A 14,601-nucleotide genomic window follows, 5' to 3' on the forward strand; every position below is an offset into this window, starting at 1 on the left:
TCTAGATGACCCAGGGATCTGGGTCATTTGCCTTCTTACATCACTGTGTGGGCAGTATTGTACTCAGCCCCACATTACCCCTTTAGGTACTAGACCTTTCTACTAGACCTCTCCCAAAGGCAGAATTTCCAGCCCCATCTACCACCGGGATCGTCTGGTCCCATCACAAGTCAATGGACTTTTGGCTGGGCCACTGCATCTCCCGTGGTGGTTCTGCCACAGCAGGGCTGGAAAATCCCGGCCCAAGTCTTTACCCCATGGATATAGGGTTACTTTAGTTTATTTCTAAGTTTTACATTGCTATAAATCTTGTGGATTAACCTTGTTACTACGTTGATGCTATTTTAACATTATTGCTATTAAAGTATTAACATTAACAACATTCACATTACCTTATCTCCCTCTCCAAGTCCTTGAAGTTAGATGTTCAGGCAGTTTGGAGGCTTTATAACCCTTCCACATCTCGTTTCGTGTTCTGTCAGGAGAGTGGTAGGCTCTGGTGTTGCTTGTTCTTGTTGTTAGCTTGGAGGCTGGACTGGTGCTTGGATATGGTTTCATCCATTTATTTCATTGCTTGAGGTTAAACCATGCCTGGTTGGTGTGGCTGGTTTGGCAGTGTATGGCTGTTGTTACTCTTGACCTTTAATTGCAAGGTGGAAGTAAATGGTATTCGTCTACTTGGTGGTGTTGTTTCTTCCTTCTCCATTATGGCCATCTGGAAGCTCACTGGGACTGAAGAAGGGCAATCCTATGGCAAAAAGAAGATTAAGTAGCATGTTCAACTCTGTTTTTTGTTGTTGATGGTGTGCAGGTTCCAGCATCCCCTGTGGTTTGGGTATGCTGGCTGGAAGTTGCTGTGTGTGCACAGTGGCTGGTTTGTCTACCGACTGTCCTATCATCATAGTTGGAGGTAGAGGCTGCTCAGACTGTCGATCCTTCTCTGGTACCACTTTCACTGTAAGTGCAATGGTAATCCCCTGTGCTGTAGGTTGGTCTGACCATTGGGGACTTTGGATTGGTGGTGGGCAAACCTGCTCCACAAAGTGAAAAGAAAGATCACAGGAGAAATCAGAGTCTGAAGACTCTGCAGTGTTTGAGGACTCCAGACCATGTTGTTCTGGCTAACAATTGTGGTAGTATTGACATGTTCCACCAGCTAGATAAGATCAAGGGCTATGCAGGCATCTCCACTCAGAAAAGAGAAAGGCTGATTGCAGATGACATACATCAGCTCAAAGATTTGTTTGCCATATCTCAGTGGTTCAAGGATTATGCCAGGAACCAGGAGTCGGACTCACCCTGCTCCTTACAGTGGAGTGTGTCGCCATTCAAATCCAACAACTTTGGAGCCATGGTTCTTCAACTGGCAGGACTGGCGCGCTGACACCTGAATCTAATTTAAAATTGGTTAGAAGACCATTTCCCAGGATGCCAGCATTCTAATACGAAGAACCGCATTCTCTGATGTCCCGCAAGAAGAATGGCTGTGTGTCTTCTAGGTTTTCGGTCTCTATCTCGTGAACTACCTTAGGATCTCTTTATGGTGCTGAGGTTTTGACTTGCACAGTTTACCAAAGTATCCCTTTCTGCTACAGTGGAAGCACTAGGCTGTACACGCAGGATGCTGGTCTTTCCTGTGAGGGCACTTCACACTGCCGCACTGGCAAGGTCGCTCTCTAGGGCAGTTCAGGGGTTGCTTTCCCTGACTTGGGTGGTCCCTGCATTTTTGTGAACTAATATATGGATTGAGGGTTGGGTTCTGCCCCATGAAGTGTTCTCACTCCTCAGGATGGTCCTGTATTGCTCACATAGCTCAGACAGTCTGGCTAGCTGGATAGCCTTGCTGAAGGTAAGATCATCATTAGCTTGTAGGAGGTCAGAAAATGAATTGTGTGCAACATCCACCATGATTCTGTATCTGGTGAGCTCAGACTTTCCAAGTCATTATATTCACATCCTTCAGCCATTCTGTAGAGATCATTTATGAAGGAATCGACAGGTTCCCAGGGCAGTTGGACATTCTTATTAAAGTCAGCACTCTCCAGTATTTTTTTGGATCTCAAGTCGAAATAGACTTCAAAGGGTTTTATAACATTAATAAACTTGGTGGATGATTCACCAATAGCTTGGCATGCAATGATATCACCTGCTATTGGTCCAATCAAGCAAAGAAGTGTTCTGCCTCTGATATTTTATTTGGACCTGCAGCAATGCTGTATCTTAAAAATCTTCTCCTCCAAAGACTCCATTTATGTGACTGGTTTGGGCCATAGGGCCATAACCCCAGTGGAGCTGCAGGTGTGGAATTGCAATGCATTTTTGAAGATTTTAAAAGTGTGAGTACAGCTTTAAGAGGTTACAGACTTCCAAGATGGCGTTGCCGGTTGGCTGCTGAACAAAGGATCTTCTTGTGCTTGCTGGTTTTTGGCAGGCTTTTCAAAATGGTGGCAGCATGTTTCTGCCTGGAGAAGAATGGACCGCAATGCCAGCGGAGGTCGGCTGGCTGCCGAATTAATTAATTCAGCGGTATCGTGTTAAGAGTCGGGGCTCTTAGAATAGAACTTGCTTTTTGGCCGTGAGGTACCCAGAGTGATGAAATAAATTATTAATGATGATTTTGTTTATCTTGCCATGCCAAACTCTGGTGCCACACACTGAGATTCAGAGTCTGGAATTGGGTTGAGCTGCAAGTTGCTTTTGAACGTCGCTACTGACTGAATGACTTAAAAGGGGTTTCTCTGACCTGGAATTTAATCTCACCCTTGCACGCTGCAAATGCTGTTTGCTGAAGCTGGACTTCCAAGAGGGATGCAATGGAGTCTACTGCTTAAGTAAAACTTCAACTTTTACTGTCGGCTTCCAGGCTCTTATGTCTCTGGAGCTTTCTGTTTCTGGTGAATTTTCTCAGCTTCATTTGAGAGTTGGGTTCAGTGCAGAATCCATTGAAGGTGTCCTTTTTCTTAGTATTTCAGCATTCTTGTGAGGATGGAGTTTTAATCCCCAGGCTACCACCATGAAGAATCCTGCTTCGACACCATGAAGTAGACTTCTAGTCTGGAGTATGTTAATAGCAAGTCTTTATTAACAACTCATAACTATGTACATATTTACAATAGAAGGCACAGGTATGGAGTGGCTCCACTCTAGGTCTTAACTCAAATGGTACCATCTCCAGCCTGACCCCAGCCCTGGGTCATTACTGTGTAGGCAGGACTGTACTCAGTTCTATATTAACCCTTTACGCACCAGACCTGTCTACTACAAGAGTCCACTACCTTGAAGTGGTGGTGCCATAGCTACAGGGGTGGACATTGCCGCCAAAGGCCCCTATGTGAGCCATGGGGCAGCCATAAAAAAGGGGCTCTGCCTGGGAACCTCCAGACCCTTCCAACATGGACAAAATGCCAGAGGGGGCAGGAAGTGGTCCTTAACTGGACCCTAAAGTGTCTCAATTAGCCGCCCAGAGGGTAGTCCACATTGCTGAGGTTTCCACCACCACACTATATCCTACCCACTGAAGTGACCTTGCAAATCAACCAGTTGTAAAGTAACCAAGTAAACAAGATTGAAGAAAAATGACCTACATTCATGTCAGCAACAATCCATGTGTTAGACCAAGACAAGACTCAGAAAACCCTGGTCCAGTTGATGTTGCAAAATCCCTCCTCACAAATAGTTATGGACTTGTGCCTACATTGGGAGTGCTGTCTCACAAAGCAAATCAACACGAGACTCATCACTATCTCCGTGAATATCCGTACTCTACTCCATGAACTCTCGTATGGCTTCAGATCTTTACCACCAACCATCCTCCATCCCCTCAAACTCTTTGCTCCACCATTGATGGCCATGTCTTCAGACATTTAGCCTTTAAGTTCTGCAATTCCCTCTCTGCTTTCATCTCACTCCTCTATTCAGAACTTCCTTAAACCTAATCTTTTGGCCAAGCCTTTAATCACCCCTCCCCTTCTTTGGCTTGATGGCTATTCTTATACGATTATCTTCCTGTGAAGCACAGAGGCACAACATACATGTAAGTCGATATTGTTGCCAGTTCTAGTTTGTTTGGTCCTGAAAATTCATGACCCACAATGCCAAATGTTATACTGAAAGTGTGTGAACTGGTTCCTGCGAGCAATGACCCCACCTGGGTTGTCACATGCAGCCAACAACTCCAACTGTAGGAGGAACAAGACCCCTTGCATCTCCTTTGGTACACCAACTTCTAGTAATATATTTACTCCTTTCTGAGCCAAGGAAGCAGACATTCCTGCCATAGGGAATCTCCGCCATGGCCTTACCGCTACCTCTGCTCCGTCCAGTGTCTTTGGCCTTGTAAGGGATAGGCAGAGGTTCTACCTCTTACCAAGCTGACCATGGACTCCTGGGGTGTACAGAGACCTGGCATAACTAGATTTTTTTCTAGTGCACGCTACCAGACTCCTATCACAGTTACAGTGGGCACATTAATTTGGATGAAGGGACCGAAGGAATGCTTGCTAAATTTGTTGACAACATAAAGGTAGGTTGGAAAATAAGTTGTGAAGAGGATGTAAGGAGGTTACAAAGTTACATAGGTAGGTTAAGTGAGTGGGCAAAGATCTGGCAAATGAAGTATAATGTGAGAAAATGTGAAATCATTCACTTTGGCAGGAAGAATAAAAAAGAAGCTTATTATTTAAATGGTTAGAAATTGAGGAACTCTGAGATTCAGAGGGATCTGGGTGTCTGAGTACAAGAATCACAAAAAGGCTAGTATGCAGATACAGCAAGTAATTAGGAAAGCTAATAGAATGTTATCATTTATTGCATGGGAATCAAACACAAAAGTAGGGAGGTTGTGCTTCAGTTACATAGGCCATTGGTGAGACCACATCTGGGGCTAAATTTTTACCTCGGTGTGCAGGCACACGCCCAACACGCACAAGCATGAAATAGCGCGCAATGATGTTGGGCGAGCATCCCAATGTCATCGCACACCCTGCGATTTTTCAGTCAGCAGGCGTGCGCGGGACAATTAAGAGGGCCATTAAGCCAATTAGTTAATTAAATGGAATTTTTCCCCGCCCCTCCAGCCAAAAACGCCAAGCAGCCTTTGGATTTTTGAGGAATCCTCATCCACGTGCGGGATGAGGTTTCAGATGTTAATTAAAAATAAAATTAAAATGTTTAAATCTCATTTCTAACATGTCCCTGCTCATGTGACACAGTAAATGAGGGGACATGTTTTCCTTAATTTTACTATCTTTATTTGTAAAGTTAAAAATCTTCAGCTTTCTGTAAGCGCACCCACATGCACGCGCTGACTTCCATGCTCACCCTCCTCACCCCCCAACTCAGGCAGTGCTGAGCGTTTCAGCACACAATTCACACGGGCTGGTGATTAATTGGCTAGCCAGCGTGAAATCATGGTCGGGGTCCAATCGGGCCTGCCAGCCGCGCCTGCCCAATGAGGGGAAATTCCTCTCCCTGGAGTATTGTGTACAGTACTGGTCACCTTATTTAAAGAAAACTGTAAATGCATTAGAAGCAGTTCAGAGAAGGTTTACTAGGCTAAAACCTGGAATTGGCGCGTTGCCTTACGACAAAAGGCTGGACAGGTTAGGCTTGTATCCACTGGAATTTAGAAGAGTAAGAGGCGACTTGACTGAAACATATAGGATCCTGAGGGGACTTGACAGGGTGGAAGTGGAGAGGATGTTTTTTCTTGTGGTAGAATCTAGAACTAGGGGTCACTGCTAAAAATAAGGGGTTGCTCATTTAAGACAAAGATGAGAATGTTTTTCTCTAAAAGGGTTGTGAGTCTTTGTAACTCTCTTCCTCAAAAGGTAGTGGAAGCAGAGTCTTTGAATATTTTAAGGTAGAGCTAGATAAATTCTTGATTAACAAGGAGATGAAAGGTTATCGGGGGTTGGCAGGAATGTGGGGTTGCGGTTACATTCAGATCAGCCATGATCTTATTGAATGACAGAGGAGGCTCGAGGGGCCAAGCGGCTTACTCCTGCTCCTAATTCGTTTGTTGTAGTAATTATGGTTTTATTTAGTGTAATGTACCTTTAAGAATAATACATGTTATGGAAGATCACATGATCTGTAGTAACCAATAGGAGATTAGTGTGGGCTATCTGAGCAGTCAGTGTAGAGATAGAGTTAGAGTTGAAAGCACGCTTGTAGTTACTGCTGAGTATATTGTAAATAAACCTAACGTTTCCACTCAAGAAGCGTCTGCAGATCAACTCTATCATTAATTGTACAACTCAGCCACTCTACAACTTATGTTCTGGGCCCATATTTATGTTCTCATAAACCCTTCATCAAAAATTGCTAGGTGTGCCTAATTTTGCTGAATGCAAGCTGGGTGTGGGAAACAGGTCCCACTGGTAAAGTATTGGAATGAACTGGGAGAAAATCATGCCTATGGTTTCTGGGCTCCAATATCTAAAATCAATACGGGAATTTTATTTTTTGTTAATTATTGCAATATTCCAGATATTCTTAAATCAGGAGAGGATGGTATTGGACATTTTCCAGTGGGCATCATTCTTGTTGAAAACACTCTGGTGATGAAATGAAGGAGGGATCATTCATGTGAAACGGACAAATCTGTTGCCATATCTCTGACTATTAATGCAGCTTCTTTAACAGCTGGCAATAGAGCAACAGCATCATTCTGGAGGCCATTACCAAACTAACTTAGGTAAATGGATAGAATGAGATTCTCTGGGGTGGTAATAGTTATAATGCCCAAACTAAGTTATACCATTACAATCATTATCAACTTTAATGTTGTGACTGTAATTTTCTCTGCCTTTGTCAGTGACCTGCTACATTGTACAGGAGTGTCTCAGTAAACTCTGCACTGTAATAGCTCACATCATATCCGATAATGTGTGGTTCTGGTAGTCAGCTTAGTAGCTGCATTGTCTCCATGGCAACAAATAGTTTGATCTCAGTCTCCAGATGTCTGAGCCCTAACTGGCTGCACTGGTAAAATGTAAAACTGAGTTTGTGACACTGTCACAGTTCAGGGTTTTTAATGATTCTTTCTTTCACAAAGAAGATGAGGAAGGATTTATACTTAGAGTTTAAAGTGAACTAACACCATTTACAGAAGCACAAACTGGCGCCACTTAGACAAAGTTATTACTTATTAATGGACCATACATTGGGTAGGATTTTCCAGTCCTGCCAACAGCTGGAATTGTGGCAGGCGGGGGTCTGGAAAATTTGGATTGCACCCAAAAGTCAGTGCCCCACCAGCATAAAAATGGATCACAATTTTCCCTTCCTGACTTTCATGGCGGGTAGGGTAGCCTGCCATGCTATGTCAGGAACTGTATTTGCATGTCTTTGCATCTCATGAATGCTCATTAAAAACACAGCTCACTGGAATCACTCCCTGTAAATCATGACCAGATATAACTCACATGCACCTGGTGAACTGCACTTCACTCACAGCTTCAAGGATTGTGCACTCAGCAGTTGCCTACCTTTCACTATGCTGCACTCACAACTGCTCTGACTCTGTGCCAAGGCTTTTATTTATTTGTTTATGAGATGTGGGCATTGCTGGCGAGGCCAGCATTTATTGCCCATCCCTAATTGCCCTTGTTCAGAGGGCAGTTACAAGTCAACAAGATTGCTGTGAGTCTGGAGTCATGATTACTCCATGTAGGCTAGGCCAGATTAGCAGATTTCCTTCCCTAATGGACATTAGTGAACCAGGTAGGTTTTTACAACAATTGGCAATGGTATCATGGTGATCATCAGACTTCTTAATTCCAGATTTTTATTGAATTCAACTTTCACCATCTACCATGGTGGGATTTGAGCCCAGGTCCCCAGAGCATTACCCTGGGTCACTGGAATACAAGTCCAGTGACAATACCACAATGCTACCTCCTCCCTATAAATGTTCTTTCTTGTAAAAGCCCTTTATGCTATTTCTCTGGGATTCCAATGGATTTTTTTGCAAAAGTTACATTGGATGATAGGGAATCCTCACACCTAGAGGAATTTTAGTCCCAGTGTGACCATCTTCTGCTAGATTTTAAGTAGGATGGTACAGGTTGGGGTGAACCTCAGGTGGAGTAGAGATTTGTAAAACCTTTCTTTAAGCAATTTCTTAGTGACAAAAAGGGATTTCCTTTCCAGACACTGCAAGAGTAATAAAATGGGTGATAGTGAGTCAGTACCATGCTTTGCATCACTCCTAGTTTTTAGTTTCTTACATTTATTATGATGAGGCCCAAGACTCTCAAGTCATCGACACAGCATGTCATCAGGATTGTGCTTACTTTAGGGCATACTAAAAATTTAGACTTCTATTTATACGCTGGTTTAAACTTAGAAGAGAATTTTGAGATGTGTTTAGCATTTAACTTTGTGGTACTAAACCTTAAAACTGACACCCCCACCATCAGCCCCCCTCCAAAGCCCCCAGCCAGCCCCCATTCTCTTCCAACCTCCTCCCACCCTCCAAATTGCCACCATCCCCAGCCAACCTCCCACATCCCCCAACCTCTCCCCACCCCTTCCAATCTCCTGCCCACCCCCATCCAAGCTCCTGCATCCTCCAACCTCTCCCCACCCCCTCCAATCTCCCGCCCACCCCCATCCAACCTCCTGCTCACTCCCCCAAACTCCTGCTCACTCCCCCAACCTTCCCCATCCCTCCTACCCCCCCCCCCCCAACTTCTCTGCCATGATAAGTGTGCTGAGAATTACACTGACAACTAATGTCAAATTACCAGTATGGCTCGTAGTGTGGCTCGCTTACATGTGTTAGAAACTACATATATTAATACACAGGGCCCTCTCCTTTGCAGACAGAATGAACATGTACTGACATTGCACCTTTTTCAAATAAACAAAATAGGCGACAGCCATTCTCTGGTTTGTTCCCCAGGTAATGCATTGACCAATCAGAGTCAACCTGCCTGGTTTGAATTTAAACAAAGCTTGCCAGTTAACTGTCTATCATCAGTTAACTGGTACATTCTCATGAAAGCATCTCTACCAATCAGAGTCCACTTGCCGACCAATCAGCACTCTCTTCTCATGCAATATAAATTGTTGTTCCCTTTACATTTGGTATTCTTGTGAATTGTCCTAATGAGTGTAAGACAAAAAGCTTTGAAAACATATGTCTTTTTCAGAGATACTCAGGCCTGTACTACCAAACGACCAATGGTGCCTTTTGCTAATTTGGTGAGATTTTGATCTAGTGATGTCATTGGGTAGATCACATACTCTGACTTGTTTAATTGAGTCAATTGCACACAGATTCTAATTGAGCCATCAGACTTTAGTACTATGACCATTCCAGAACAGCACTTTGTCAGTCTGGTTACTAGAGAGATGGCCCCTTGTTATAACATGTGTTCAGTCTCACTCTTGACTTTGTCTAAGGAGTGAAGGTCCTTCATCGCTGTGAAGAGACATATAGACATCTACCCTTAGGGTTATGTGATATTCTGTTTTCAGCTTTCTTTAGCCTGAAAATAGGGATGGAAATTAATTCCTGAATACCTCACTAGACTACTCGTCAGTAACTTCATTAGGCTTGTAAATGAGTCTCAACTACAAGCATACTTTTCTCTCAACAATGATGACTCCTGGTTATGTATAATATACAACAGTTCCACAATCTCTTCACCCTTGTATCTTAATCCTAACAAGTATAGACTTATTACTTTTAGTGTTGTGCCTCCTGGACCTAGCAACTGGATTCAGGGTGACTGTAAAGTGATATTTAGAAGTCAGTTACCTTCATCAGATAATACTAAAACACCTGCACCAGAATCTATCTTGAATTCTGTGGGGTGACCATCAACTTCTAATTTAATGGTCCTGTAATTACTTTCTACTCCATTAACTTCTCCTAAGAAGGTTATTTGTTTTTTTCTGTGGCTCTTCCACGGATTTTACTTCGTTTTGTTGTTATCTCTTTCTTCCTATGAGCTATAGGATCTTTGGATCTATAAACTGTGTTAAAATGTCCTAACTTCCCACAGCTGTAGCACTCAGCTCCCACTGTGGGCATTCTGCATGCTTGTGCAGGGTGTTCCCACCTCACCTACAGCATCACAAGATGGTGGTTGGCGCGCTCTTACCTAACTTTGCGGGCTTTTGCTTCACTGCACTTTCTCTTTTTTGTCTGATCTATTGAATGGCTCCATACATTTTTTTTCCAAGGGACATCACTTTCCCCACGAAGAACGCTATGTTTTGCTTCCTAAGCTCGATCTGTCACGCTAATGGTATTGCTTTTGTGAGTGTTAAATTTTCCCTTGTTTTCAAAAGATCTGACAGGATTTCGTTTAAACCTTCAACCATTATACGATCATGTATTAATTCATCTCTGGGGATCCCATAGTTGCAATTCTCCACAAGTCTGTACAGGTCATCGATAAATGAGTCCATAGATTCGCCTGGCTTTTGCCTCTTATTAAATTTCACTCGCATTATGATCACATTTTTTGAATACTTAAGTACAAATCAAATGCCTCATATGAGCTCAAAGCCTCATAGAAGCCCTGTACTGCAATAACACCATCTGCAATGATCCCTACTGTGTAAAGTACTGACCTGATTCTTCTGTGCTTTCTTATGCAAATCTGAAGCTGTTCTGTATCTGGAGAATCACTTCCTCCAACTGTCCCAGTTTTGAGCCCATAGCAAGCTTTCTGTGCTTCGGAACAGTTCCAGGTGTGTGCTTACGCTAAGCTCTGGATCTACTGCTGCTTCGGTAGTTTGGCTGTTTGACTGTGATCCGGATCATTGCTGTCTGGACTTTGCTTCTGATGCACCCTTGAACCCTTGTTTCCCAGTGAGTCTGCACTTTTGTTCCTGTCCTCTTACAAGGATTCGGAGGTCTTTCAGGTCTGCAGTCTCCCCTTGGAATTTTACTGGGTATTCAAGCTCCGTCCACTGCCACCATGTTTCAGATGGTGCACATGAACAGTTAACAGGAACCAACAACTGCCACCATGTTTCATCTTGGGTTCGGGGTCTAGATGGGGTTTCTTTAGAGTTTGCCTGTTACCTAAGAATGCTACCATAGAACTTTATTCATAAAAACCATTGTTGTTTATTTACTGGTCTATGTACATCTCAGTACTATACACGACGTTTTACCTCTGCTTCCCACCAGATCGCAGTGTCTTAGTTATGTGACGTTACATCATAGTAACATTATTAGTTACATCAGTATGAGGTGCTCATGAGGTTAACCCTTTACTCTGCACCGCCCCCAAGTCTTTATCCCAGATTACAAAAGTAGGCAGGTCATGTTGGAGTTGTATAGAACCTTGGTGAGGCCACAGCTGAAGTACTGTGTGCAGTTCTGGTCACCATATTATAGGAAGGATGTGATTGTACTGGAGGGAGTGCAGAGGAGATTCACCAGGATGTTGCTTGGGATGAAACATTTAAGTTATAAAGAGAGGTTGGATAGACTTGGGTTGTTTTCATTGGAGCAGAGAAGACTGAGGGGCGACCTGATCGAGGTGTACAAAATTATGAGGGGCATGGACAGGGTGGATAGGGAGCAGCTGTTCCCCTTAGTTGAAGGGTCAGTCACAAGGGGGCATAAGTTCAAGGTGAGGGGCAGGAGGTTTAGGGGGGATGTGAGGAAAAACTTTTTTACCCAAAGGGTGGAGACGGTCTGGAATGCACTGTCTGGGAGGGTGGTGGAGGAGGGTTGCCTCTCATCCTTTAAAAAGTACCTAAATAAGCACTTGGCACATCATAACATTCAAGGCTATGGGCCAAGTGCTGATAAATGGGATTAGGTAGGTAGGTCAGGTGTTTCTCGGTGCAGACTCGATGGGCCGAAGGGCCTCTTCTGCACTATGATTCTGTGATATTATTTAATTTCCATTTAGTAATCTGGTATTTGTTGTTCTTACGTAAAGCACTTGGTACTTGTTTCACATTGATTCTGCCATCTACCAGCCTAATTCCCAAAAATATTCAAATACTTCCGCATCTTATTCCGTTCAGCTTTGCAGTTTACCTTCACTTACTTGGTAATACAAGTACCTGCAAATTTAGCCACTGTGTTTGACTCTTAGTTCATGATCATTTTTGAAGATATCAAACCAAAGAGGTTCCACAAAAAAACTAATGACAATTCCTCTGTCATAATCCTCTGGGCTCTGTCATAATCCTCTGGGCTCTATCATTCAACCAAGTACTGGTATGTATCCTGATTTATTTATTCTTGGTACCAGACTCTCCAGGGAAACACCAATAAAGTCCTTACTACATACCACTCGCTGCCTTATCCCTATCAAACTCCTTTAGTCACACCCTCAAAAGAAAACCAGTAATTTTGATTTGCAAAACCTCTATTGCATTTATCCATATTGTCTATCTTTTACGATTTTATTACTGTGTAGGTGCTCCATGATCTTATGTTTAATAAAGGTTTCCATACCTTTATCTACAATGGATATCAAACTGATTTGTAGTTTCCTGGGTCAGTTTTGGTACTTTTTTTTAACAAAGAAGAATAAGTAATCCCTTAATACATTTTCAGTATTTGTTATTATTGGATTTCTGGAACGTTTATGCCATTAAGGTTTCTCAAATGCATCTTACCCAATGCAAGATTTATTAAGCTTAAATTTGCACAACTGTTTAGCAACCATGCTGGTAGTAACATGAATAGCATCACAACCTACCTATAAGGCCATAAGACCTAGGAGCAGAAATAGGCCATTTGGCCTGTCGAGTCTGCTCTACCATTAAATGAGATCATGGCTGATCTGATAATCCTCAACTCCACTTTCCTGCCTTTCCCCCATAACCCTTGATTTCCTTACTGATTAAAAATCTGTCTACCTCAGCCGTGAATGTATTTTTAACGACCCAGCCTCTACAGCCCTCTGCAGTAAAGAATTCCACAGTTTGATGATCCTCTGAGAGAAGAAAGTCCTCCTCATCTCTGTTTTATATGGGTGGCCCCTTACTCTGGGATAATGCCATCTGGTCCTAGACTCTCCAACAAGAGGAAACAACCTCTGAGCATCTACCCTGTCAAGCTCCCTAAGAATCAAATATGGTTTCAATAAGCTTGCCTCTAATTCTTCTAAATTCCAACAAGTACAGGCCCAAACTTCTCAACATCTCCTCATAAAATTCCTCCATACCCGGGATCAACCTAGTGAACCTTCTCTGGACTGCCTCCTATGCCAGTTTATCTTTCCTTAGATAAGAGGATCAAAATTGTTCACAGTGTTGCAGGTGTGGTCTAACTAGTGCCTTGTATAGTTTTAGCAATACTGATAGGATCCTGTGAAACACCGAGGATCAGGGGGACCTTGGTGTGCATGTCCACCAGTCCCTTAAGGTAGCGGGACAGGTGGATAAGGTGGTTAAGAAGGCATATGGGATACTTGCCTTTATTAGCCGAGGCATAGAATATAAGAGCAGGAAGGTTATGCTGGAACTGTATAAAATGCTGGTTAGGCCACAGCTAGAGTATTGCGTGCAGTTCTGGAATCTGCATTATAGGAAGGATGTGATTGCACTAGACAGAGTGCAGAAGAGATTTACCAGGATGTTGCCTGAGCTGGAGAGTTTTAGTTATGAGGAAAGATTGGATAGACTGGGGTTATTTTCCCTGGAGCAGAGGAGATTGAGGGGGCGACATGATTGAGGTGTATAAAATTATGAGTAGCATAGATAAGGTAGACAGGAAGGAACTTTTGGTGGAGGGATCAATAACCAGGGGGCACAGATTTAAGGTAAAGGGCAGGAGGTTTAGAGGGAATGTGAGGAAGAATTTTTTTCACCCAGAGGGTGTTGGGAATCTGGAACTCACTGCCTGAAAGGGTGGTAGAGGCAGAAACCCTCATAACATTTAAGAAGTATTTGGATGTGCACTTGCAATGCCATGGCATACAAGGCAATGGGCCTAGTGCTGGAAAATGGGATTAGAATAGTTAGGTACTTGTTTGACTGGCGTAAACTCGATGGGCTGAAGGGCCTTTTTCTGTGCTGTAGACCTCTATGACTATGGCTATGACTTCCCTATTTTTATATTCCATTCCCTTAGAAATAAAGGCCAACATTTCATTTGCCTTCCCTATTACCTGTTGAACTTGTATGTTAGCTTTTTGGAATTCATACACAAGGACTCCCAAATCCCTCTGTACTGCAGACTTCTGCAGTCTTTCTCTATTTAAATAATATTCAGCTCCTCTATTCTTCCTGCCACAGTGCATAACCTCACATTTTCCCACAGTATATTCCATCTGCCAAGTTTTTGCCTACTCACTTAACCTGTTTATAACCATCTACTGGTTCCCCTTTATCCATCCTGCTTGTTACCTCCTCAAAGAATTCTAATAAATTTGTTAGCCATGATTTTCCCCTCATGAAGCCAAGCTGACTCTGCTTGATTAGATTATGTATTTCTAAATGCTCTCCTATTACATCCTTTATAATAGACTCCAACATTTTCCCAATGACAGGTGTTAAGCTAACTGGCCTATAGTTACCTGTTTTTTAGTCCCCCCTCCCTTTTTGAAAGAGGGTGCTTCATTGGCCGTTCTCCAATCCTCTGTGGCTTTTCCAGAATCTAAGGATTCT

Source organism: Carcharodon carcharias, chromosome 3, assembly GCF_017639515.1.
Source record: "Carcharodon carcharias isolate sCarCar2 chromosome 3, sCarCar2.pri, whole genome shotgun sequence".
Taxonomy (NCBI): Eukaryota; Metazoa; Chordata; class Chondrichthyes; order Lamniformes; family Lamnidae; genus Carcharodon; species Carcharodon carcharias.